Below are 27190 nucleotides of genomic sequence, written 5' to 3'. Positions count from 1 at the left end.
TAGCCTATAAAACTACCAAATTTTGCTTGACTGTCAAAAAACTAAATGTTTAATATTCACCTCCCTCTGATCTATCTAATTGTACCCTTTGTTGATAAATTTAATTGGATGCTTATATTTGGTGTAAGAAAAACACAAAAAGCTATTTTTCTCAGTTTGGCATTTTTGCTGATACTGCTCTTAGGCTTTGTAGGGCAGAATTCATCACATCAAATTTACTCTTTAATGTTATATTTCAAAATTACAAATATACAAAAATTACAAAAATATAACAAATTGCTCCAAAGAGTTTGGAAAAACACAACTTTTTGTATTTTGAATGTGTCTAGTTGAAATGGTATAATGATTTATTGTGTGGTGGCGGGACATTGTGAACAAATGACATATTAGAGTATTAAAGGGATAGTTCAGGATTTTAGACATGAATCTCTATAGCTTCCCCATAAGCAGTGTGTTGCATTGACCATGACTTACCCCCGACAGCGTCCTGTGAGCCGAGCTCCGGTCCAGTTTTGGTCAAGATGAAATTAGTCCGGCAAGTTTGCTGGGGTCACGGCAATAAAGCTTTTTTCTTCTCAAATCAATATGTGTTCAAAAGAGTGATATATTTGCAGCACAAAACCGCTGTCTATGGAGAGGTCAGACCTCGTAATGGCTTGGCACTATTTTCTTCCCCGTCATATCACTGCGCGCTGCCGCTACCTACAGCCAGCTGGGAGCCGCGCACGTGTCACTTTGTTTACAGCTCGTAAAGAGAACGATAACATGTCTGACTACAGCCAGCTGGGAGCTGCGCAGGCGCACACCACTTTTTCAGTTGTTCGGCAGTGTTTACAGCAGTGTTTACGTGCTCAGAACAGCTACACGAACGAGCTAACATAGCTACTCACCAAGAGCGATCAGTTTGTAATCCTTTTGGCTGTGTGTCGAAGTCAATGTTGTCATCGTCGCTGCTGTAGTCAGACATGTTATCGTTCTCTTTACGAGCTGTAAACAAAATTAGTGACACGTGCGCGGCTCCCAGCTGGCTGTAGGTAGCGGCAGCGCGCAGTGATATGACGGGGAAGAAAATAGTGCCAAGCCATTACGAGGTCTGACCTCTCCATAGACAGCGGTTTTGTGCTGCAAATATATCACTCTTTTGAACACATATTGATTTGAGAAGAAAAAAGCTTTATTGCCGTGACCCCAGCAAACTTGCCGGACTAATTTCATCTTGACCAAAACTGGACCGGAGCTCGTCTCACAGGACGCTGTCGGGGGTAAGTCATGGTCAATGCACCACACTGCTTATGGGGAAGCTATAGAGATTCATGTCTAAAATCCTGAACTATCCCTTTAAGGTGTGTGTGTGTGTGTGTCTGTGTGTGTGTGTGTGTGTGTGTGTGTACACAAGAGTACACACTCCAGCTTATGAAATGTGTTTTTTGTTGTAAGTGTTTGTTGCACATTTTGATGCCTTGATAACAGGGGTAGGGGGCTCCCACTTGTGGCGTGTGAGCGTATGAATTGGTTGAATTGCGTGTGTCTCATGGCCAATGCGTGAGACTTGAGAACTCTGTTATAACTATGTTCATTGTATTAAAGATTAACATTTTAGGTTAAAAAGCCTTGTAATGGGAGTGAATGGGGCACCACTATGATAGCATCAAAAAAATCGCTATTTTTAAAACACTAAGAAGGCTCGACACAACATGAAACTTTGCTTATCACCAGGGGCTCTACACATGAACTCGAGCATTGAGAACATTGTTTGTGTACACAGAGTTTACTAAAAAGAAAAATTTTGAACAACTCACTGTGTTTCCGTCCGCTGGCATTTTGTCAGTCAAAAATAGTCAATCTCCGAATGCGAATTAACTGACTCTGAATTTAAGTATTGTTTCTTATATGAGGATCCTTTTTCAAATACAAGGTCAATACTGTGGTTATCAGGTAAGACTCTCCAGGCCTTCCTGAGTATGAGCTCCCACATGCGGTGGTCGCCAGGTTAGAGGCCTCACCAGGCCTTCCTGGATTCGGAATGGCTAAATACACGCACTTTCGTTTCGTGTACTTTCTAAAATCCATATTTATGGTAGGGGTTATGCGCTGTACGCTTCGTTCCCTTTTTTCCGTGGCTCAGACTCCGGTTCTTCACCCTGGGTCCCACTCTAGATGCGTCTTGCTGTCGCAATGTATTACGAAAGACGCCTCACTCTCGAGCTATCTCCCACATTCAGTGGTTATCAGGCTACAGGCTTCATTAGGCCTTTCTGAAAGTAGCCCCCACATGGTGTGGTTGTTAGGTTACAGGCCTTACCAGGCCTTCCTGAAAGTAAGCTCCCACAGGTTGTGGTCACCAGGTTTCAGGTCTCACCGGCCTTCCTGAGTATGAGCTCCCACCTACTGTGGTCGCCAGGTTACAGGCCTCACAGGCCTTCCTGAGTATGAGCTCCCACATGCGGTGGTCGCCAGTTTACAGGCCTCACCAGGCCTTCCTGGATTTGGAATGGCTAAGCACACGCACTTTCGTGTACTTTCTAAAATCCATATTCATGGTAAGGGTTATGCGCTGTCCGCTTCGTTCCCTTTTTTATGTGGCTCAGACTCTGGTTCTTCACCTTGGGTCCCACTCTAGATGCGTCCTCTGTCGCAATGTATTACGACAGGCGCCTCCCTTTAAAGCTATCTCCCACATTCTGTGGTTACAGGCCTCATTATGCCTTTCTGAAGGTAGCCCCACATTGTGTGGCTGTCAGGTTACAGGCCTCTCCAGCCTTCCTGAATACGAGCTCCCACTTACTGTGGTCGCCAGGTTTCAGGCCTCACAGGCCTTCCTGAGTATGAGCTCCCACATGCTGTGGTCGCCAGGTTACAGGCTTCACCGGCCTTCCTGATATGAGCTCTCACTTACTGGAGCTCCCCACATGAGGGGGTCATCAGGTCTTAAGCCTCAGTAGACCTTCCTGGTTTTGAACCCTCTCTTACTTCCCCAGTGTTCGGAGCGAGCACTGGGTAGACCCGGGATTGAGTGGACAACTTCCGTCATTTCTTGACGTTGAGTAACACTCTCCGGGAGATCCCGTCTCTGTGATCCGGAACTGAATGGTTTTCTGCCAGTTTCACAGGCCTTCGGTTTTTGGATGCCTTATCCAAGGCAACTTCCAGAGGCTCTGTCTCGGACAGTCAGGCAATGGCCAGACTGTGTGTCTTAGTATAGATCACCAGGCCAGCCTGGTTGCATTTCAGGAGGCATGCTGCCCTGAATAGTGACTGGCTGGGACTCCCTTGGGTCCCCTAGCCACACTCCCTAGAAGTGACCCCTTCTATTGGAAGTTGTGGTCCTAAGCCTTTGAGCTGGCCCAGATATCCCCCCCCCCCCATTGTGTGAAATGATTCGCGCAAACATGAAAGCATTGCCGTTGATCGTGGGGAATATTCCCTTCGAAAACAAAACTCAGCCACTGCGTCTTCAGCGGTTCGGATTTAGGAACATCAAAATGACTGCTGTGTTCGTTATTACACCCAAGAACAGAACACCACAATCGCTTAGATGCCATTCTGCTCATAGACAGTGCTCCAGCGTATCAACAATGACCGCTCGGACTATGATGACAGACAGCTCGCTCACGAGCGAGGGCGGGTCTGTGTTGAAACGCTGCTGTCAATCAACAATCGTGGGAGGGGTGTCCGATCTTGTGACGTCACAAAATCGAACGGCTTGATTTGAGACAGAGGAAAACATATAAGAAGATTAAAAAAAAAACTGGATGGATTTTTATCATTTTATGATTGTTGTGTACAGGCACTGCCAACACACATTTCAGTACAATCAACTTGTAAACGTGCATGTACCATTATATGACCCCTTTAAATAAAAGGAATATACAGGTGAAAATCGGGTTAGATTTATCAAAGCAATATGTTGTAGAAAATGGGACACCACAGGGGAGAGTGATAAGTCCAACTTTATTCTCCATAATGATTAATGATATTTATTTAAATCTTCCAGGGGATATATTCCAAGGAGGTCTTTATTTGCAGATGATGGTGTTATATGGAAGAGAGGTAGAAATGTTGAGTATATTTTAAAGAAGATGCAGGAAGGAATTGATCAAGTTGAAAATTGGGGAATAAAATGGGGATTTAAGTTCTCAGTGGTAAAATCAAAAGTAATGGCTTTTACAAATAAAAAGAAGGATTAGGAACTTAAGATGAAAATGTATGGAAGTATATTAGAGAAAGTAGAATGTTTTCGTTTCTTGGGATTATATTTTGATACAAAACGAACATTGAGAGAACATATCAGCCTAAAGTATACAGTTAATAAATGTAAAAAAAGTGATAAATGTGATGAGGTGTCTTGCAGGGTTGGAATGGGGAGCAAGTGTTTCAGCTTTAAAATATATCAACATTGCTCTAATAAGATCTAAATCAGACTATGGGAGTGTTGCATATGGGTCAGCAGCAAAGACAATATTAGCTGAACTGGACATCGTGCAAGTGTGTGCTTTAAGAATATGTTTGGGGGCAATCAAAACTTCCCCAGTATGACCACTTCAGGTTGAGGGAGGTGAAATGCCATTGTGGCTTCGACGGAAACAATTGTCAGCAAACTATTGGATAAACCTTAGAGGGCACGAGGATAGTCATCCAACAAAAAAGGTTTTACAGAGGTGCTGGGAAAAGGAGAGAAGAAAGAAAGAAAGTTTTGGCTGGACAGGTGATTTAAAATGTGTATAATAAAAGATTTCTTAATACTGTGTTATGGCATGTTAAACCAATTTGGACTTTGGAAATTCCGAATGTTTTATCAATTAAAGGATGTAACAGAAATATAGATATAACCAATGAATATTATAAATATCAGAACAACAAGTATAAAGACAGTATTCAGATTTACAGATGGGTCAAAGGACTTACAATCAGATACAACAGGATATGAGACAGGAATTAGCAAAATAAAATCTGATAATCTAAATATGTATGCAGTTGAATTGTGTGCTATAGGTATTGCATTAGCATGGATTGAACGATCCAGAGATGACAACATTTGAGTATGTAGTGATTCTGTATCAGCTCTTATGAGTATGAAGACTGGAAAAGCTTGTAGTCATCAACAAGTATTATATGAAGTCTTGTTTATAAATTGAAGAGTAAGTAGACCAGGGAAAAATATTACACATATGTGGATATCAGCACATGTAGGCATACAGGGAAATGAGAACGTATATGGATTGGCAAAAGAGGCAACAACAAAAAAAGAGCATGTTGACATCGAAATTAAATTGTCAAAATCAGAAGGGAAGAGTCTAGTGTGGAAAAGGGTGATGGAATTATGGCAATATTAATGGGATCATGAAAGTAAAGGAAGACATCTATACATGATTCAAAATAAAGTAGTAATGACAAATAAAGGAAAGAACAGGTTATAATAACAAGACTTAGGATTGGGCATTGCAAATTAAATTGAACTTAGGAAACCATGTGACGAATGCCAAGAGGAGGAAACAGTCAGTCACATTTGTATGTCATGTAGAAAATTTACACAAGAAAGGCAAGAGTTGAAACATCATTTACAAGAAATTGGTATAGGACAGTATAATGTAAAAAAATATATTAGAATGTGGAAAAAGTGAAAAAGGAAAGACATATTTGTTTTATTTTTTAAAGAGGACTGGACTGGAAAGATGAGTACAAGTATGAAGTGACATGATAATTGACAGCAGATGGCAGTAATGCAAATTTTTGGATGCCAACTGGCAACTGCCATAAAATACCAAAGAAGAAGAAGAAGAAGAGAGTTCACAAAAAAGTTTGTCCTGAAAGATGGAGCAGTTCCCACTTTAAAAGCAGAAGCCGTTTATGGGACACATAAGTGCTTTTTTTTCATTCTTTGTTGATGTGTTTTTCATCACTAGTTTCTATCGTTTTATTTAGCTATGTTGTAGCAACGCTGTACAAACTGAAATGGGGGGTTAATTCAGGGTTTAATTTGGGGGGTTTAATTCTGATTAATTCGGTTCGGGAGTATAGATAAAAGCCCGCCCGAATTAAGTATAGATAAAAACACTTACAATTGATTGGTTTGGTCCTTACATGCGCTTCATGAGGCACACTAGCACACACGCAAGCAAGGTCTCTCGCTCCCTCTCTCTACACGTTCTTCCGGCCGGTAGACGTAGAATCCACAGCTAGATCAATGAGAAGCCCTATGATTACAACGACCATCATTTGAAGTGTCACACAGTTCTGAAATTATTGTACATTATAAGATTTTTTCCATTATTGATCGTACATCGTACAGAGGTCAACATTATCGTACAAATACGATAATTATCGTACATCTGGCAACACTGACACTGGGCCAAGCTGACCAATCAGAGCCCGTTGTGTATTTCTGAGGGAATTTAATAACACATGCTAGACTGCATCCCATAAACACAATCAAGCCTTCGAAAAAAGCTAATCAACCACCCCTTTATTTGCTGCTGAAAAGACAATATTTTGTAAGTCTTGAAGGGTTATTGCTATTTTGAACCAGTAATAGGACCAAAAAGCAGTTGAAGGAGAATGAGCATTTAGTTATCAGACTCCAATATTAATCTGACTCCACTGAAGTTTTTGTTGTTCTTTAACACGTTTCAGTATCTAGATTATTAGGATACTTTAATATCTCTAAGTTCAGCACAATTCTGTTCAGTTTATAAGCTGTCAGATAAGACAAAACATGTTAGAACACACTAGATCAGTATGTAGTGGGAATAAGTGTGTGTGTCCTGTGAAGCAAATGGCACAGATGTGTGTAAGAGACACATCAGTCCTCAATCTGCATAATGACGATTCCCTGCATACATTATCATATTGTAATGATGAAGGCCATTATCCCACGTTTAATTCACATGTATACTTCTATACTGATAACTGTTGTACTGGGGCAGTAAATATAGTTTTACCCATTTCACAACAATAGTTCCTGTTTTCACCTAATTTATTATGCTGATGTCTTCAGATCTCCTGTAAATTGTGTGGTGAGATCTGGTATTTATCTCACTTCCTGAAGAACCCCTAGTATTGAAGTTGCTAGGTAGTCTTTTGCTGTCAGGTCAGAATAGGATTAAATCCTCACTAGTTTATTTAATCTATACCAGTAAATCTAGGTGAGTCCCTACACTCTCGTGAAACAATAACAATCATTGACAACTAGACACATCGATCAAATTCATGCTTACCCTCCAGTAGAATCGTTCCTGGATCCTTCGTTGTCCTTGGTCTTGCAAGATATAATGCTCTGTCTATTACTTATTATAGAACTGTCTTTGTAAGATGACGTAAAACTTAACAGTGTTTGTCTTTATAAAATAAAAAATTATTTGAACAAAAGCTAAAAATACTGGTTACACAATAATTAATATTTGTAGCAAATCATCAAAAGGTTACAGGTTATAGGCTACTACTTCAGCTTATCCAATCTCAACAGGGCAGTCCTGTATGAGTGGAGAATTACCTTGTAAGCAGTTACAGCAATAGATGTAAAAAAATAACTTGTTCTCATCCGAGGTTTTCAAGTTAAGATAATACAGCAGAGCAATATAAGCAAACAGAATCTCAGTTAATAAACTGAACTGGAAGAGAGCTGATTTCTCCCCAGGGATGCACACGACATCAAAATCAAAAATGCAACAACCACAAGTCAAATAAAGCAGTCATATTTATACGGAACTGGGTTATATTGTTCCTATGCAGTTTCTTGGGTTTTTTCCAGAGGAACTAAATCATGTGACATCAACCTTCTTCTGGTGTCGACATTGTTCCCCATATATGGGCATTCTTCCGTCCTTTCCGTCTTCTGCGCTTCGGGCCTCTGTGTAAGTGTGTGCCTGTGTATGTATCTGGAAGTGTATTTGTAGGTTCAAAATATCTATCAAAATTCAAATAATTCCCTACAATTGACACTTAAAGCTCATTTCACTGGTCTAAGACTAAGGGTAATTTGTTGGTTACAAATATGTACGTTTTCTGACCATTCCCAGCAAGCAATTTTGCGTCTAATAGACGTCTAATAGCCGTCAAAACACAGCCCACGTCTAGGCTAAAACGAGGCTAATTTTGGGCTGTCAGTGAAAATCTAATAGATGTCTAAACATAGCCCAAGAATAGACAGCTATTGAATGACTACATATATAGGTCTAATAGACGTCTAACCATAGCCCAAGAATAGACAATTAGACAGCTATTAAATGACTATATATATACGTCTAATAGACGTCTAACCATAGCCCAAGAATAGACTAGTCATCAATTAGACAGCTATTAAACGACTACATATATACGTCTAATAGACAGGCAATATGGGTCTAGGCTAAAACAAGGCTGAATTTGGGCTGTCAGTGAAAATCTAATAGACGTCTAACCATAGCCCAAGAATAGACTAATTATCAATTACACTACATATACATGTAGACAACAAAATGAGGCATAAGGATTCTTTTCACTCAAATATAACAGGTTCTCATAAATGAAAATCCATCTAAACTAAATGAATATAAAGGATTTATTTAGAACAATTATATTAACAACTTAGTCAACATTCAAACATAAAAATGAACAAATAAAGTATTGGAAAATATGTAAAACAACTTAAAGGGTTAGTTCACCCAAAAATGAAAATTCTGTCAGTAATTACTCACCCTCATGTTGTTCCAACCGCGTAAGACCTTCGTTCATCTTCGGAACACAAATTAAGATATTTTTGATGAAATCTGAGTGCTGGATCACTTCTCCATAGGCTGCTAGGTGGCCGAAACTTGCTGGCTGAGTCAATCAACTTGTAAATTACATGAGAAGATCCACACTGAAGAAAAACCTTACAAGTGTTCACACTGTGACAAGAGATTCAGTCAATCATCAACTCCGAAATCACATGAGAGGATCCACACTGGAGAAAAACCTTACAAGTGTGCACTGATTTAAAAAACAAAAAATCTTGCTATGTGTTCTGTGCTAGAATAACTGAGACTTGTTAAAACACTTGTATACTGTTGCCCTCTTGCTGGTCTGATTGCTTCTAATGTTCTCCTCATTTTTTTAGTCACTTTGGAAAAAAGCTCCTCCTAAATGATTAAATGTAAATGTATGTCGTTCACATGTAATCAGCCATATACATGTTCTGTGTGTGGAAAGAGTTTTCCACTTCTGCAATCTTTACATACACATCAGAAAACTCATACTGGTGTGAGAGAGTACATGTGCTTTGAGTGTGAGAAGACTTTTACTACAGCGAAATATTTAAAACTGCACCAGAGAATTCACACTGGAGAAAAACCTTACAAGTGTTCACACTGTGACAAGAGATTCAGTCAGTCATCAAAGCTGAAAACACATGAGAGGATCCACAGTAGAGAGAAGCCGCACACGTGTGATCAGTGTGGGAAGAGTTTCTTTATTAAATTTCAGCTGAAGCCAGGGCTCGACATTAACGCTTGTCCAGGACAAAAAGTGGATCTTTTGAAGGGGCAAGTGAAAGAGAATTTTACTTGCCCGACCTGAGGAGTAGCCTGATTAAAATGTCAGTAATAAAAAATAACTAGGTAAATGTAAGTGGAGATTGATAGTGGTGTAAGACTGGTGCCAAAATGGCTGAACCCACTCAATCACACTTGAATAGTCAATTTTAACAATATAGATTGTTTCAAAGCAGCTTTACAGTGATAATAGGAAATTAAAGTAACACAGATTGTTTTAGCTTTAAAGCAGCTCAAAAATAAAGTTATTGTCCAGCTAAAGTTAGATTTGATTGATTCACTTTTATCGCAACGATCATTAGTTATTAACTTATTGGCCACTTACACAACACTGTTCTAACTGAAAACCCTTTATGCAATCCGGCCGCTCATTAGCACAAAACATGCCTGGTGGCTCAAGAACGCAAACCATGAAATAGGTTCCAAGATACAAGCCTTGAAAATTGTATAATACAGAATTTTGTATCGCTTCCACGTAGCCATTTGAACCAGAATTATCCAGACAATACTTTATCTGTACAGAGGTAGAGACTAGTTGACACTTCAGGACTGCGTTGTCGTCCTGTCCAGGCGCAGGTTCTTCATCAGATCTGGATAAGGCCTGGATCAGGTGGACTGTGGTAAACCTAATATTAGCGTAGACGCCATCCCTCTTATGATGTACCAAGTGGATCAGGATGTATGAGAAGTGTTCCCGATTCCAGCTGATCTAAACTATGCAGCCTAACATTGAATTATATAAGTCTTTAATGTGTTATGTGTATGCTAGGCCAAAGAGATTTGTTTTTAGTCTAGCTTTGAACTGACAGAGTGTGTCTGCTTCCCGGACAATGTTAGGAAGACTGTTCCAAAGTTTTAGTGCTAAATAGGAAAAGGATCTACCGCCAGCAGTCGATTTTGATATTCTAGGTATTATCAACTGGCCGGAATTTTGAGATCGCAATAGACGTGAAGGACTATAATGCGTTAAGAGCTCGCTCAAGTACTGCGGAGCTAAACCATTCAGTGCTTTGTAAGTAATCAGCAATATTTTAAAATTGATGCGATGTTTAATAGGCAGCCAATGTAGTGTTGACAGAACCGGGCTAATATGGTCATAGTTCCTGGTAAGAACTCGAGCTGCTGCATTTTGGACCAGCTGTAGTTTGTTTATTAAGCGTGCAGGGCAACCATCCAGTAAAGCATTACAATAATCTAGCATAGAGGCCATGGACACATGAAATAATTGTTCCGCATTTGTCAATGAGAGCATATGGCGTCATTTAGATATATTTTTAAGATGAAAAAATGCAGTTTTACAGATACTAGACACGTGACTTTCAAATAAAAGAGTGGTATCAAAGAGCACACCCAGGTTCTGAACCGACGACGAGGACTTGACAGAGCAGCCATCAAGTGTCAGACAGTATTCTAGGTTATTACGTGAGGAAGTTTTTATTACGTGATGAAGTTTTTTTGTCCAGTAATTAGAATCTGTTTTTTTCAGAATTAAGTAGTAGGAAATTGCTAGTCATCCAGTTTTTTATATCCGCTATGCATTCCGTTGATTTTGTGAATTGGTAAGTTTCATCTGGGCATGAAGAAATATAGAGCTGAGTATCATCAGCATAACAGTGAAAACTAATGCCATGCTTCCTAATGATATCTCCTAAGGGTAGCATGTACAGCGTGAACAGCAACGTTCCTAGTACTGAGCCTTGTGGTATGCCATACTGAACTTGTGATCGATAAGTATAACATATTCCACTGAAAGCAAGTTTGAACACAACCCAAGTGCAGTTTATTTACAAACAAAATCAAACATGAAACAAAAGAATGGCATGGCATGAACTAAAAAACATGAACATAGAACAAGTTATAAACATGGACAAGATTCTTACCAACAGAGGTTACAGTGAAACAATACTTGACAAAGACACATTCTTCTTCTTCTTCTTCTTCTTCTTCTTCGGGTGCTTCTCAATTCTTATTTGTGCATCCTCGTTTCCTCTCCTCGCTTCCTTTCCTCGCGTCTCAGCTCCGCCCCCTGTAGGATGCGAGGAAAGGCTGCAAGGAAAAGATGCGAGGACGGAGGGATCGAATGAAAGCTTTTTTTATGCATTGGAATCCTTGATCACTCAAGCGTCACTTCACCGCGCCATCAGCAGCGCTCAGAGGATCTGCCCTCATGTTGTTGAAGTTTGTTTATTTAAGAAATTCATAATGAATAATAATAAAGAAAGATACCCTGTTGAAATATGTGAGGTGTGTGGTTTATATAAACTGCAAAAGTAAAGTATAAATCAAAATTATTGTGACCGATGTGAAGGGGGAGGAGAATTTATACGTGCGTCACGTTTTAGTCGATAAAACTCTTCCGCATAGGATGCACCTGTGTATCCTCGCTCATGACTCCTCTGGAAGCCTCCTCACTCCTCGATCCTCGACTCCTCGCGGTGCAATTAGAGAATTGAGATGTCCTTCAAGATGGCTGTGCTCGATCGGTTTCCGGGTCATAGGATGGAGGACGGAGGAGCGAGGAGACGAGGAGGGGTATTGAGAAGCACCCTTCTTCTTCTTCTTCTTCTTCTTCTTCTTGTTGTTTAATGGCGATTAACTCCTAAGGAGCATTATCGCCACCTACTGAGCTGGATGGCAAATGACAAAGACACATGTCAAACATGAGAGCTTAAATACACAGACTAATTACAAGACAAAAGGACACCTGTGAACAATGATCAGCCAATTAACCAATGACAAGACACATGGCAGGATCACATGACAAACAGGGAATCACATGATAAGACACAGTCACAAGACACATGGCTGCGTTCGAAACTGCATACTTCCCTACTATATAGTAGGGGAAAAGCAGTAGGCGAGTGAAAAAGTAAGTATGAATCCTTAGTTTTCATAAAAGAATAGGCGAGAATTACTTGGGTAACGTAGTAATTCTCGTGAGATTCGGACGTGCGTATACTTATAGTGCGTTCGAATATGCCTACTTACCTACTATATATCAGGAGAAAACAGTACGTGAAAGGAGTAGTATGTTCGAAACATCAGTATTCACAAAAGAGTAGGCGAGAAGTTCCCGGATGATCTACTGCTTCCGCCCACATTTTCGAGTGCTCAACCGATGGATACTTTTCTATCCCAGGAGGCCACTCGAGAGGATACGTCATTATCAAACATCGCAGAGATCAGCGACGCGGGTGCTTTCAAATGTGAGTAAACACGGTTCCTTGTGTTAAAATCGCATGTGTTGAACTACTGTAGAGTAAACTGTTGAATTGATGCAGGTGTTAAGACGTTAGACCATATAGTATAGTTGTGATTTTGCTGTAAAAACACATTTTATTATGTATAGCTATCTGGAGAGCTCCAGTAAGCACACGTTTACGTCTCCAAAGTGGATTTACATAAACCATATAGATCTTAAAGACGCTCATTTTAAATGTCTATTTACATCTGACAGGAAAATCTTCTAAAAGTATTGCAGATGAGCACATCACAACATGAAATAGACATCTGAGTGATGAATGTGTACTTTTATGTAAGATAATTCACTGTTGTCAACACTGCTTACATTAGATAAATGATCTGTAAGGAAGGTAAATAAACAAATCTATAAACATAAAGTTATATATTTTATTTGTACTGTTGATAAATTGAGGAACATTTATGTTGGATAAAAAGTGAGTTAACACATCAGCAACAACCTCAACATGTAAATGTAGTATTGAGCTCATAAATCACAGAGGTAGCGTGAATCTTGTCTCTATTGGATAAAGCAAAGAGCAAATTTGATGAAGCAACAGGTGAATAGCTATTTTTGGCCCACTGTGCTTTGCTCTGTGACAGTGGTATCAAGAAAATTCCCAACTGTAATTGCTGTGTCTGTGCCACATTTATTTTTATGCTGACTGTGGAGTAAGATTTTAAATAATCGCACACACTTACCATTAATTAACAGTTCATAGAGAGCCTTCATCCTGTCAAGGCATTTTTCAGAATGGTCTGACAGCTGCCATTTTAGCTGGAGGACTTGTGCAGACCAGGTTTTCTGCTTCTTTGTTTTCTTTCCAATGAAGACTATGGCCTTTTACCCCAATGTGTTTAACTTTTCGACCTGAAAATAAAGATATATATTATATAATATATGCAGAAATATAAGCAATTATAAATGTCTGAAACGTGGGCTGTAATTATGTAAATAATAACTACAGACATTAAACACATACCAAGACAGATGCCTCATCAATAACATGAGAGGTGGTTTGGTTTTTGTTTTTGTTTTTCAACCACGTCTCCTTTCTGGCCTCAAATTTCTGATGTTTTTTTGCCAGTCTCTGCTTTCTTGGCTGTACTGACTGGCAATATTTGCAGGTCTTGGTGGCCACACCAATATCTGCTTTGCAGCTCACGCAGGTTGTTGTTGTTGACCCTCGTGGCATCTTAAAACTAGAATATAAAACAATCAACATTTTAATAACCAAAGTGACGAAGGAACAGCATTATTTAAGTGTTACATTACAAATGTTTGTAATTTGGCCTACTTCAGCATTATCAATAGTGCCAGACATCAACACATGTGTTTCATATTTTCAAACATGATACAGCACAAGATATCGTTAATATCGATATAGTTTATTTTGCATTTAAATAACTATACATTTCTGCCCTTGAGCCGCCAATTCATTTTTATGACCTGTGTGCCAGCTGTTGCAGTGCATTGTGGGATTTGCAGTATGAGTGAGTGGTGGGAGTGCGATTTACCGCGGGGCATTAATAATAGACGTATGAAATTATCTGGCCACGGAAAAAATATCGATATATGACTTTTAGTCCATATTGCACAGCCCTATTACCCATACTCCATAGTTTCTATGGTGTAAAAATAAAAAATCCCCCTTTTAACAAAACAATATTTAAAGTCTGATGCCAAAAATGTGTTTGACATCCCCTCGAACCCCTGAAATGCCACCAATTAAGAATTTACAACTTCCAATTTTAGGGAAAACCCTGGGTTTTAAAAAAAACTACAACTCCCTAGACCCCTCTTCAGTACTTGTGTTGACATCAGCACCCCAGTTGTAGTTCCTCCGTTTTAGGGTCGTGCTAGGTTTGTGAAAACATATATCTACCCAATATACCAAATATCACACACTGTCTAATAAATAATTATACTGCATGTATATGATCTATGCTATAACTAAAACAGGAGACCAGCGCGTCAACTGCTCTTCTCACGTGACGCAAAGCGGACTGTCCTCATCTCCATAGTAACGGCCAATGTTGCTTCTTCCGCTATCAAAAATGTAAAAAAAAACATATTTATTTTTCATAACTGAAGGCGTGATTATTAAAACCGTCATATTTTACGTCAATCTACTGTAGTGCTGCGTTATAAAACACAAATATCTTTAAGACAAGAGATATTTCATTTTCCACTTAATGTCCGCCGTTTTTGTTTTCCCAACAGGAACCTCGAGAGTCACATGATTGAGACACAAAACAAAACATAGGCAAAAATGTAACAATCACACAGTTTGCGAAAGAATTGACATTTCCCCTCCGACACTATCTGTTTAACATCGGGCTTGACAGCTGTTATGCTTGCCTTATGCGCCTGCAGTCCTAGTTCCTTTTGTCACAACTTCACATGTGTGTGTTGATCCGAACATGGTGAGCACATGCATTACCAATGTTTTCAGTGTGTCATACTTTTGGGGACAAGCCACCCAGAAGGTGCTCAACAGCTTTCAGCACCACGGAGAGCAGCCTTCATGTCACCAGCAGCCTGGATGTCAATCAGTTCGTTGTAATTGGCCGCCTCGTTCAGCAACAATCACCTTCCTCACGTTAGTAGTTGACCGCCTCATGAATATGAAGCCTAAAATATCGTTTTCGCCCTAGTGGCTTGCTATCGTACAGGTAATATTAAGTTAACACTGACAAAGACTAAAAAATAACATACATTTCAAAGGCAAATTGATATATGAAATAATAATATATTACTTATAGGATACAATATTCATTTTAATTTTACAAGAGAAGAGTGTCTGGCCCTGACAGTATCTGCCTAACACTTACTACAGACTCACTTGAAAGGAGCAACTCACACAATGGGATAAAACAGGAAACTGACTTAAATGAAAACTATTCATGAATCAAACAAAAGAGACATGACTATAGTTGAATTTAATAAAGTAGGCTTTCTAGAGCTAAGAGACTATGCCCTGTTCAAAATAAAGTATATATCTTCAGATAGAGGTGTGTGTGTGTGTGTGTGTGTGTGTGTGTGTGTGAGGGAGGGAGGGAGGGAGGGAGGGAGGGAGGGAGAGTATTAATATACTAACATGTGGAAACATAAGCTGGAATAGCACACTGTTGGAGAGAGTAACAATACAATAGGCTATGTAAACTACAGTAGGTACAGTATATACAAACTATACACAACTACAGTGAAGCTATGTAGGGATGAGCAATGCTAACATAATGGGTTTTTACAGTTTCAGAGGAATCTGCAGTACATGCTCTAAACACAAAGAAATCTTACAACAGCAGTAAAATAGCCTCAGGTTTCACACACAAGTTATTACAGCACTGACGTTTGGGTTCAACACACTGTGAAGACATCTTCTTAGAGCCATACACATCATCTCCCTAATAACTACTCTCCCAGTTCCTCATCAGTTGAGGAAGTATTCTCTAAGTCTTCCTCTTCAGAGAAGTCATCTAAGGACACTGTTTGCAGTCCAACAATACTTTTTTGTATGTTGTGCGTGCTGTAGCCAGTTGTGCTTCAACTTCACACAATCTTCTCTTCAGCACACAGAGTAGTCCCTCACGTCCTTTCTCCATTAAGCCCTCTGCACTGCCTGAGAATGTGACATTAAAATATAAAGAAATGAGCCAATGGTTACTAGAGAAGCAAATTGAAGAAAAAGACTAACTATTTATTGTCCTTACATTTCCCATTGGTGTCTTCAGTGAGCTGAAAGGTAAACTCTTCAATCAGTCCAGCAACACTCCTCATGTACTCCATGTGCTGCTTGACTTCGCGAACCACAATAACTTCTTCTTCTTTCAGTCCAGCCAGCAGCATTACCTTGTCAAAAACTTTTCTTTTTTTCACTCCATATCACCATGACCTGCAATACATTACATCAAAGTGTTATCTTACAACCTCCTATAAAAATATTGGGACAGAAGATATTTTGCATGCTGTACTACTACAATTATAGAGAAATAAGCCCTGACAGGATGAGATAGAACCCCAGCACTTCGCGAAGGGGTTTGATCACATCCATTTACAAATTACTGCATTTTTTTTTATTTTATTTTTTTTGTTGCATATTGCCCAGTGTCTTAACATTTTTTACAACAGATTCCATATTTACATCAAGATGAGTGCATCAAACAATTTGTATTCAGTGCATCTCAGAGGAAGTAATTACATTCCCATGGCCAGGAGTAGTTGTCCACAGCCAGGAGTTCATTGGGAGGAGGCAGTTTTTCAACTTCCCCCACAGTAGCATTGTGGTCTTTGATGGCAACTTCAGAGGCTTTCTTCTCAACAGCAGTCTTTCTTCTTAGTTGATGCCTTCGCTTATTCCGACCTACAATGAGAAATACCAAATGAGTGTGCATTCACATGATGACTACACAAAAGCACCATACAAAATAAGACTTCAAAATATGCATGTATGTGTTATGATTATTGTGACAGATGTTGTGGGATCAGTACTTACATTCCCATGGCCAGGAGTAGTTGTCCACAGCCAGGGGTTCATTGGGAGGAGGCATGTCCTGACCTGGACATGAGTTTATGGAGGTAGGCTAAAGACTACTACAGCTTAATAGAATAAAAAAAATGTTTCTGTTGCTGTCAGTATTGTTTTTGGAAATTAGGCTACATTAAGGTAATGTAGACAGAGGTAATACTTATGACAGAGGTAATACTTATCGGTTCAAAAAACCGCCCACAAAACCTCTTACAATACAATTTTAACATAGTAGGGTGTCCTGTTACTTTATCCTCTACAGTAAAAGACCTGGGTGTTATATTAGATTGTAACTTGTCTTTTGAAAATCATATTTCATGTTACAAAAACAGCCTTTTTCCACCTTAGAAACATTGCTAAGCTACGTAATATGCTATCAGTTTCTGATGCAGAAAAGTTAGTTCATGCGTTCATGACCTCGAGATTAGATTGCTGTAATGCTTTATTAGCTGGTTGTCCTGCATCCTCAATAAACAAGCTACAGTTAGTCCAAAATGCCGCCGCTAGAGTTCTTACTAGATCAAGAAAATTTGACCATATAACACCAATTTTATCATCACTACATTGGTTACCTATAAAGTTCCGTATTAATTACAAGGTATTGCTACTGACTTATAAAGCCCTAAACGGCTTAGCTCCAGTTTATTTAACGGATCTTCTATCGCCCTATAATCCATCGCGCTCTTTAAGATCACTAAATTCAAGGCTTTTGGTCATACCTAGGATATCCAGATCCACCAAAGGAGGGAGATCATTTTCACATTTAGCTCCAAAACTCTGGAATAGCCTTCCTGATACTGTTCGTTGCTCAGACTCGCTCCCCCAGTTTAAAACTAGATTAAAGACGCATCTCTTCAGCCAGGCATTTATATAATATTTTTAATCTTACAGTTAAATCCGGTCTCTACTTCATAAACGCCAGAGGAGAACTGGCCCCCGACTGAGCCTGGGTTCTCCCAAGGTTTTTTTTTTCTCCATTAGGTCACCTGATGGAGTTTTTCGGCTCCTTGCCACTGTTGCCTTTGGCTTGCTCAGTTGGGGATACTTAATTTAATTAATCAATTCAACAATACTGTTGATCAGCATTACCAAACGTGGATGTTTTACACCAGAAACAAACACTGATGTACTATTTTATTTAATACTGTGAAGCTGCTTTGATACAATCTGTATTGTGAAAAGTGCTATATAAATAAAGTTGACTTGACTTGATTAAAATGCAATGGTCTCGTTTCAAAAGCATTGGTCAATATGCTTGCGTCGACTTCAATGTGCCCAGCTTCCTTTCCGTGAGTTCTGACCGAAAAATGGAAAATATCAAGCGCTTCCGTTTCAGAGTCCCTGTTTCATGTTTGTTAGCCCAGGACATTTTACAAATCCAGACCAAACGATGTTCTACGGCCATGTCCGGAATAAAGAGTAGCCTATCCATGTCAAACAGTAAGATTTAGGATTTTGACCATAGACCTCGCAGTCACAGACCGTATCAACGTCAGTGAGCTATACTTATTGTATTTCGCCACAGGGTGTCACTGTGGCCTCAACCCTTCGCCTTCGCTTACTCTGAGCTCGATTGCTATGTCTGAGGTAAACCACGCCCTCCTCATTACCCTACGCAGGAATAAATGTAGGAAGAAATAAATAAATGTAGAAATAAATAAATGTAAAAATAAATAAAAGTATAAATGAATAAATGTATAAAAAATACAAGAATATATAAATATGGAAAAAATAAATATATACATAAATAAGGAAATAAATGTATAAATAATTATTTATTTTCGTTTTTTTGCTTTTCTATGTATATATATATATATATATATATATATATATATATATATATATATATATATATATATATATTTACATTTATTTGTATATTTATTTATTTATTTTTAATATTGGCAGCTTTGGAATTCCATATAGATGGGTTTAGCTGAGGACTTTCTTGATCAACGCAGAGGATTCTCACAGCTGCATCCTAATGAGGAAGAAAAAGATTAAAGATAAAGATAGACAAATATATTATCATGTAAGATGATTCTGTTGTCATAAGTTTTATGCTGCATCAATTCCGAGATAATAAAATGTGACATTTTACTCGTTCTTTGACTGGCCGTTCATGTTCTTTGACTGGGAATTATGCATTTTTAAGGCAACATTGTCAACGGCTAAATGAATCAGCAGCAGAAGGGTGGTACAACGGTCATGTGGTAAAAATAAGGAACTCTCAGAAAATTCCCAGTTTACAAGTTGCAATTACGAGTTCTACCAGAACGGAGGCGCTTTTTTACAAGCTGGAATCTCATAATTATGGTATTACAAAATGGCTTGAATGCACCTATACATACTTGGTTTACTGTAGAAAGAGCTGGCCATTGAAGTACTGTTACGTCCTGTATGGTTTGGGAGGGTTGTTTTGTTTTCTCTCTCTCTCTCTTTCCGCTATTCTTTCTCACAGGACCAGCAATTGGATGGTGTTCCTGTCACTCATCGAGTTCACCCGACAACCCGAGAACCAATCAGAGATTGGGGAGCGCGTATAAAGATCCGGAAATGACGCCAGTGCAGGAGAGCGGCTTCGTTTCTCCTTTGTTTTGCTCTCTTGTGGTTATTTGTTCTTGCTTGTTATTGTTTAGTTTTGGTGTGTTAAAGTTTACTCTGTTGAGCTCTTCATAACGCTGTTTTACTGCGTTTATGCTGTGATCCGACTTTTGATTTTCTCTGAGCTTAAGTCTTTCATCGATGCATAGCGATGGGATCAGGTTAGTACATCACGTGATTTACATTTTACAACACGCAGAGTAAAAACTATTTAACACACTACTTTATGAGCGGGTGCCAATCTATGTATTTATGTTTATTAGGTAGTGTAGGTAGCGGCATTTTTATGCGAAATATTATTTTTCCCTGTTTCTTTTCTTGAGTTTAGTGTTTGTCCTGGGGTTTAGTTAACGTGTTTGTTTTATTTCTTTCTTTTCTTTAGCACCGCTCTTGTCCCTCGCTTTGTAATCATTTATCGTATATGTTGAATATAATTTGTAAATAGATTGTTTGGACGTATATTTGTTTCACGGTTTATGTTATTGAGTGTTTTGTTAAATCAAACTATATTACTTACTAAAAGCAAGTACAAATCCAGTTTGGTCTCTGCCTGTTTCTTAATTTATCATATTACATCTCCTCAATAGAGTGAAGTATATTACTTTAAACGACTTTCTATTTAATTATTTCTATTTTTATTTAGTTTGTTACGTTCCACAACCTCTAGAAAGTATATTATGTGGACGTAACAAGTAACATCAGGCTGATGTCAAATATTTTCATTGACAACTTTTCTGTGAAGAGCAAACATTAAAGTTATAGTCTTTATAATAGCACCTGACTTTCTGGTTTGTAATTGTGCACTGTGCAGTATGCAGATGACACCAATCAGCCTCAGAACATGTCTTAATAAACTTACATGACATAGGCATACTTATCTGGAGGCAGGATAAGTTGAACATTGTGCATAAAGTGATTTAAATGTACATACATTTCAGATGTAAACAAGGAAATTGTTCTGTTCATGTATAACTTACATGTTTGAGCCTGCAATTTTTAAATAGATGTGCTCTCTTTTCACAGTTATGAGGGCAATACTTGCAGGTAAAGCATCTCTTCTTGACCTGCAACACAAAACAAGATAGTCTGTCGTTAAGAGGGCTATGAACTTAGATAAAACAGTACATCCATACGTTTTTGTATTCAACCCATTAATTGACTTTAACTTACTCTTTTAATCAATAGACGTGTCGAAATAAATTATGGTCTTAAATTATTGCACTCACCACCGTATTCACGCCGCGATCCTCGTCCTGTTCGGCGCCGGCCGGAGGTTCAAAAAGTTACACTCTCCGTCTCAACAACAGCTCCTCCAGTGAAATAGAAACAATAGGAAGGAAAATACAAAAAAACAACGTACGTCGAACTCGCCGGTCAGGGGTTCAAGCGCGGCGATGTCTGCTGCACAGAAATGTCTGTCTGTGAGAAATCTAGCTAGCTAAAACACAAACAAACATTGATTTTCACTGCTCACAAATGGAAAACAAATAAACGATAAAAAGGTAAATGTCGGGAAAAACGTCCATAGAACTTGCTAAAACAAATGTTCCACTTCCAGCTTCTCATCAACAGCTCCTTGAATTCACACACACCACGACAAAATGGCGTTACCTGACTCGCAGCATCAAACCACTGCGTGGAAGGCGTGGTCAGGAGAAAAACTTTGAGTCTTTTTAACTTACATTTATTCACACATTGAAATTATGTACACAAATTAGTAGAATCTACTTATATTTTATTAGTAGCGCAATCAAACTTAAATATTTGAATTAAATTGTAATTAAATTCTTTATTAGATATAAAATCCGGGCTAACAGTGTAGATAAGTGTACGTGAGCAAGCATGGGCTTGACCAGAAGCCATTTTAAGAGAAGTGAAGTTGATTGACTAACATCTTTCAATGGTGGTCAAAACCTCTACTGAAGTAAACGTTTGAATTAAATTCAAGAAGGGGCATTCCAAGGGGGCTATTCAAGTATGTTTGATTGTGTATGTGTGAATACGGCAAATCCCAGATATTTAGCCAAATTACCTCTGTTTTGATGACTGGAACTGACAAGATTGTGTCGTGAGACCTTGCGAGAAAGAAGGACCTCAGAGTGATATAGTTTCCAGATCTAAGCGGGTAGAATATAATCAGAGTTGATAAAAGAATAATCAAATATTCGTTCACTTTTAATGATGTCCAAACATCATTCAAATCTTTTTCATATATGGAGTCAGATAAAATAACGAGTCAATACATGTGAGGAAATATATTGCATTTAATCTTGTTGTGTTGCAAAAAAGGGAAAAGGCAAGTAATACACAGAGAAACCTTCCCTGTATTATTGGAAACCCTCTTTGGACCAATAGACGGGCTTACAGAGCCGTTTTGCTTGTCACATTGTCCATAGCTCCTCAGGGGTGGCAGCCTCACGTCCGATGGTAATTTGATACCTCCAACCACCTGCTTATTCTGCAAAAGCCATCACAAATGGGAGGGGTGAGATGGCGCATCCCATTGCAATTCCACGTTCTAACTACTGCCATCCCGTCATGTAGCCCTCTAGCGTGAAACATATGCAGGCTGCTGAAGTATCTGACGATGATGTTCTTTACACAACCCGGGACATAGAAGAACTCCAAGGCGAAGTCAATCAACCTGTGTGGAACCAAGCCATATACGTTAGCCAGGTCCAACCAAACCACATGCACATCACTCTTCTCTCTCTTTGCATACTGGATCTGATACCATATCAGAGAAGAGTGCTCAATGCACCCTGGAAAGCCGGGGATTCCTGCCTTTTGGCAGCCTGTATCTATGTACCTATTTTCCATGAGAAAGTTGGTAATTCTCTTTGCCAGAGTGGAGAAGAAAATCTTTCCCTCTACATTCAACAAGGTAATGCTTCTGAACTGGCTGATGATCTGGGATTTCTGCTCCTTTGGGATGAATACACAGACGGCTTGCTGCCACTCTGCTGGAACTTGCTGCTTCCTCCAAGCTGTTTTCATTAGCTTCTACAGTGTCTATTCGGCCCTGGTGCTGATGCTGACCTTCCACCTACAGTAGACAGCCGGAAACAAGGGATGGACAATAAACCAAGTTCAGCTGATCTAAGCGACCGGGCAGGGTGGTAAGGGTAGAGTAGGTCAGACAGGTATTTGGGAGCAAGACCATTTAATGCTTTGAACGTTAAGGGTGTACTCACACTAGGCACGGTTGCCATGAACCGGGCCCGAGTACGATTGTCCCCCCTCCCCACTCCCCACTCCCCACTCCCCCTCTGGCCTGCACTCACATAGGGTTTCAGCATTCGTGCCGGAGCACGCTTACGTCATTATGGTGCGACGGTTTCGGGATAAACAGGAAGAGCGGCGCTCTCACTGAACACAATGGAGTCCATCGCTCTGTTTACTTTGTGGATAATTTTGAGTCGTTTGGTCCACGGTGGTCCACAGCCCTCTCACAGCCTGTTGTTAAACAGATCTATCGCCTTTATGGCACGAAAATTTTCACGTAATCGTGCTGCTCGTATGAGGAGGTTTGCAAAACCGTGACGTCACGCGTCCTGTTCCGTGCTCCAGCACGGTTAGCGCTCACACTGCATGCGAACCGCGCCCGAGTCCAACTGAACTGTGCTCTGGCCCACCTCTTCCAAGCGGGCCAGGGCCGGCTAATCGAGCCGCGCCCGGGCACGGTTCGGAGCACTCACACTAGTCAAACGAACCGCGCTTTGGTGGTCAAACGCACTCGGGCACGGTTCAAACTGGCTAGTGTGAGTACACCCTAAGAGCAATACCTTAAAGTGGATACGTGATGCCACAGGTAGCCAGTGAAGGTCATAAAACAGAGGATTAATGTGCGCAGAACGCCTAGTGGAGGTGAGAACTCTTGCTGCAGAGTTTTGAACATACTGTAATCTTGAAATAAGTTTTTTGGGAAGACCAAGAAATAAGGCATTACAATAGTCCAGGCGTGATGTGATTAATGCATGAATTAATGTTTCAGCATCGGCTAAAGTGAGAGAAGATCGTAGACGAGCAATACTACGAAGATGGAAAAAAGAGTTTTTAACAAGAGAAGAAATATGAGAGCCAAAAGATAGAGTTGGATCGAATAAGACACTAAGGTTACGAATTGATGACGAAGGCTTAACGTGAATTCCATCAATATCAAAGTACTGGTCCATCCTTTTGACTGAGGCAGTTGAACCAATCACTAATATCTCGGTTTTCTTATCGTTTAATTTGAGGAAATTCAGGGACATCCAATGCTTGATGTCCCTGATACATGCAGTGAGTGAGTCAGGCAAAAATGGCCTATCGGAACTGGTGGTAAGATAAATTTGAATGTCATCAGCGTAGCAATGGAATTTAAGTCCATGCCTGCGTATGATGTCACCAAGTGGATATATGTAGATGATGAACAATAGCGGGCCAAGAACCGAACCTTGGGGAACACCCTCTGTAAGTGAAGCAGTGGCAGATCTAAACCCTTGTATAGTGATGTAATACTTTCTGTCGCTGATGTAGGAAATGAGCCAGGAAAGAGCAGAGCCAGTGATGCCAAGATCAGAAAGCCTAGAGATCATTATTTCATGGCAGACTGTGTCAAAAGCAGCGCTTAAATCAAGGAGCATCAAGATGCTTATCAGCCCTGAATCCATGGACAAAAGAATGTTGTTAACCACCCGAAGAAGGGCAGTTTCAGTGCTATGTGATGGCCGAAAACCAGACTGAAAAGGTTCAAAAAGACCATTACCATCCAAATGTGATCGCAATTGTGAAGCAACAACCCTTTCAAGGACTTTGCTTAAAAATGTTAAGTTGGATATTGGTCTGTAATTGTCCATATTTAGGTGGTCTAGGCCTGTTTTTTTAAGAATGGGGGTCACTGCAGCCATTTTTAATTCTGCTGGAACAATGCCAGATGCCAAACTACAGTTTATCATGTGTGTTAAGAAGGGTGCAACCTCGGGCACACACAACTTAAGCAAAACAGTAGGTGTAGGATCAAGCTGGCAGGATGTGGAATTTAATGTCACAATTAGGTCACTTATGGCAGCAGGAGTAGTTAGAGTGAAAGCAGAGAGATAGTTTGTTGAGTGAGCGGAAGCAGCTAACTTTAAATGAACATTTGAGTCACTTATATGAGGAGTGTTTTTGATAATGGATGCAGTGATTGACTTCAATTTAACGGAGAAGAATTGAGAAAAGCTATTTACAAGCCTTACAGAGTCCGAAATAACATGTTGTGGTGGATTTGTGAGATTGTTAACCATTGCAAAGCACTTGGAATTCCCAATGGTAGAGGTGAAATAAGAGGATCTAGCATCGTTAAGGGCTGTACGGTACTTAAGCAAGTGTTCTTTAAAAGCCAAAGAGTGCACGATAAGTCCAGTTTTCCTGTATAGTCTTTCTAGGCGGCGACCATCAGTTTTTATTGTTCATAGTTCAGGAGTGAACCAGGGTGAGGCACGAGTAGATGGAACCAGTCTCGTTTTAACAGGAGCATGGCTCTCAAGTATTTGAGACAAAGTGTTATTGTATATAAAGCAGATTTCTGACGGACAGTTAGATAAGTAGACATTCTGACAAGATGGAAGCCCTTAATGAAGTAGAGAAGGAAGATGGATTCACAGAGTTAATTTTACGATAAGTCAGCATTTTCTTCAGTGGTTATATAGGTATTGGAAAGCTACAACTGAATCTTATGAGCTTATGATCTGAGAAAGCAAAGTCAGAGCCATTTACAAGGATATTATTTAAGCCAGATGTACATAAGAGATCCAGTATATGACCCCTGGAGTGAGTAGCAAAAGTTACATGTTGAGTTAGGTTGAAACAGTCCAGTACAGACATCAATTAATTGCATTGTGCAGTGTTTTCATGTATATTAAAATCACCAAGCAGAATTACAGATGAATAATTACCACAGACAAGAGTAAGTAATGCACTAATCTCAGAGAAAAAGTCAGATGGACATTTTGGAGGTCGGTAAATTAAGATTACAGCCAGTTGCGTTTGGCCAGTCATTTTCAGTGTGAGGTATTCAAATGCTGAAACATCATGAAACTCGATCTTAGAAATTTTAATGGTCTCACGGCAAACTACAGCCAGCCCTCCACCTCTACGATGAAGACGGTTGAGAGAAATAGATGTACCCAGGTGGCGTTAAAAGGTTCAGGTTGAAAAGGTCATTAGGAACCTGCCAGGTTTCCGTCAGAAGTAGCATGTCCAGTTTTGTGTCAGTGATTATGTCATTCAGCACTGATGCTTTATCAGTTAGAGAGCGTGTGTTCAACAGCGCACATTGCAGGTCTGAAGATGCGCGTCTGCAGGATCCGAGGTCAGGAGAGAACTCAGCTTAGGTCAGCTTAGGTGGAGAACTGTCAAACGGTAAAGTTGGGGGGACTGGGCATGGTACATACCCTGGAGAACCAGGCTGTGATGTTCGTTTGTCGTCACTGTACTGGTTCTAAATGTATTGCTCCAGCTCCTCCTTACTGACGTTCAACTTGCCACTTCTCTTCTCGCCCAACAACTGCAGGGCATACTTGAAGGGATCTCTGAAAAAGTTGGTTCTCTCTTTCTCTCTTCTCTTCCTCCTCCTTCTAGTTCTCTCCACTCTCCTCAACCTGGCGAGGCTTTGTCTGACCTCGTCCCACAGCTCCTTCAGGCCTTCCTTCTCCTGAGATGCAGCCTTTCTCCAGTTCCGACGGAGCTGGCTCCTTGCTTTCCTGGGCTGTTCGATCTCTCTCTCTCTCTTCTTCCTTTGCCTGGGGCTATGGGCTCTTTCCTACTGATCTCACCAAACCCCTCTCTGCATGCCTCAAAGATGATGTCCCCAACCATGTTCAGTTTGCTCTCGACGCTCCCTCTCAATGCCAGCTCCAACAATTGGCTTGCGTAAGCATGGGACTCTGCCATGCCACCCGGTCATTCGCTTTTTGGCCGTTTGATCTTGTCGCACCTACCTGGCTGCTTTGTTACCGGCTTTGTCGGGTGTGCCTCTGGTGGGCTGGTGTCCTCGTGTTCGCAGGCTACCTTCTCCATCAAGGGGTTTCCTTCTGCCACTTCAGGAGACTCAGCACCAGTGGATCCTGCAGCACTGTGGTTGCTCTCCCGGCTTCTGGACCCTGTCGTCTGACCTGCGCGAGGTTGCTGGTCTGCCTGCTTCGTACTCTTCATCTTCCCTTGATGGATATGCAGCCCCCTCCACACGCACACTTCCGGAGGATTTTATTGTTGTCGTTATTCTATCCTTTTGTTACCTTTTGATCCGTCCTTGTGGGCCCATCTTCCACCCCGCTCTGAGGGCCCTCG

At 40.1% G+C, this 27190-nt stretch overlaps 1 protein-coding gene and 1 long non-coding RNA gene across 7 annotated transcripts in view; both read right to left on the bottom strand.

The window, feature by feature from the left end:
* Positions 1-27190, bottom strand: part of LOC307162401 (uncharacterized protein) — a 54354-nt gene that overhangs the window by 12903 nt on the left and 14261 nt on the right. For 2 of the 6 annotated variants that reach the window (XM_079877657.1, XM_079877654.1), the window contains exons 1-2: positions 7215-7666; positions 6060-6194 (exon numbers count right to left, since the gene is read on the bottom strand). The exons of 1 other annotated variant lie outside the window; for it this stretch is intronic. The gene's annotated coding sequence lies outside the window, so the exon portion shown is untranslated. Of the gene's footprint in view, positions 1-6059; positions 6195-7214; positions 7667-27190 lie in introns of those variants that run through there. 3 more of the 6 variants (XM_079877658.1, XM_079877655.1, XM_079877656.1) reach the window with 2 other exon arrangements.
* On the bottom strand, positions 16270-16614 carry LOC307170819. The gene is made up of 2 exons (XR_013823448.1): positions 16461-16614; positions 16270-16369 (listed from the first exon to the last, which is right to left on the bottom strand). It is a non-coding gene; the product is annotated as an uncharacterized lncRNA (long non-coding RNA).

The sequence above is a fragment of the Squalius cephalus genome (assembly GCF_949319135.1).
Source record: "Squalius cephalus genome assembly, chromosome: 1".
Lineage (NCBI taxonomy): Eukaryota > Metazoa > Chordata > Actinopteri > Cypriniformes > Leuciscidae > Squalius > Squalius cephalus.
This window is presented reverse-complemented; position numbering and strand designations above follow the sequence as displayed.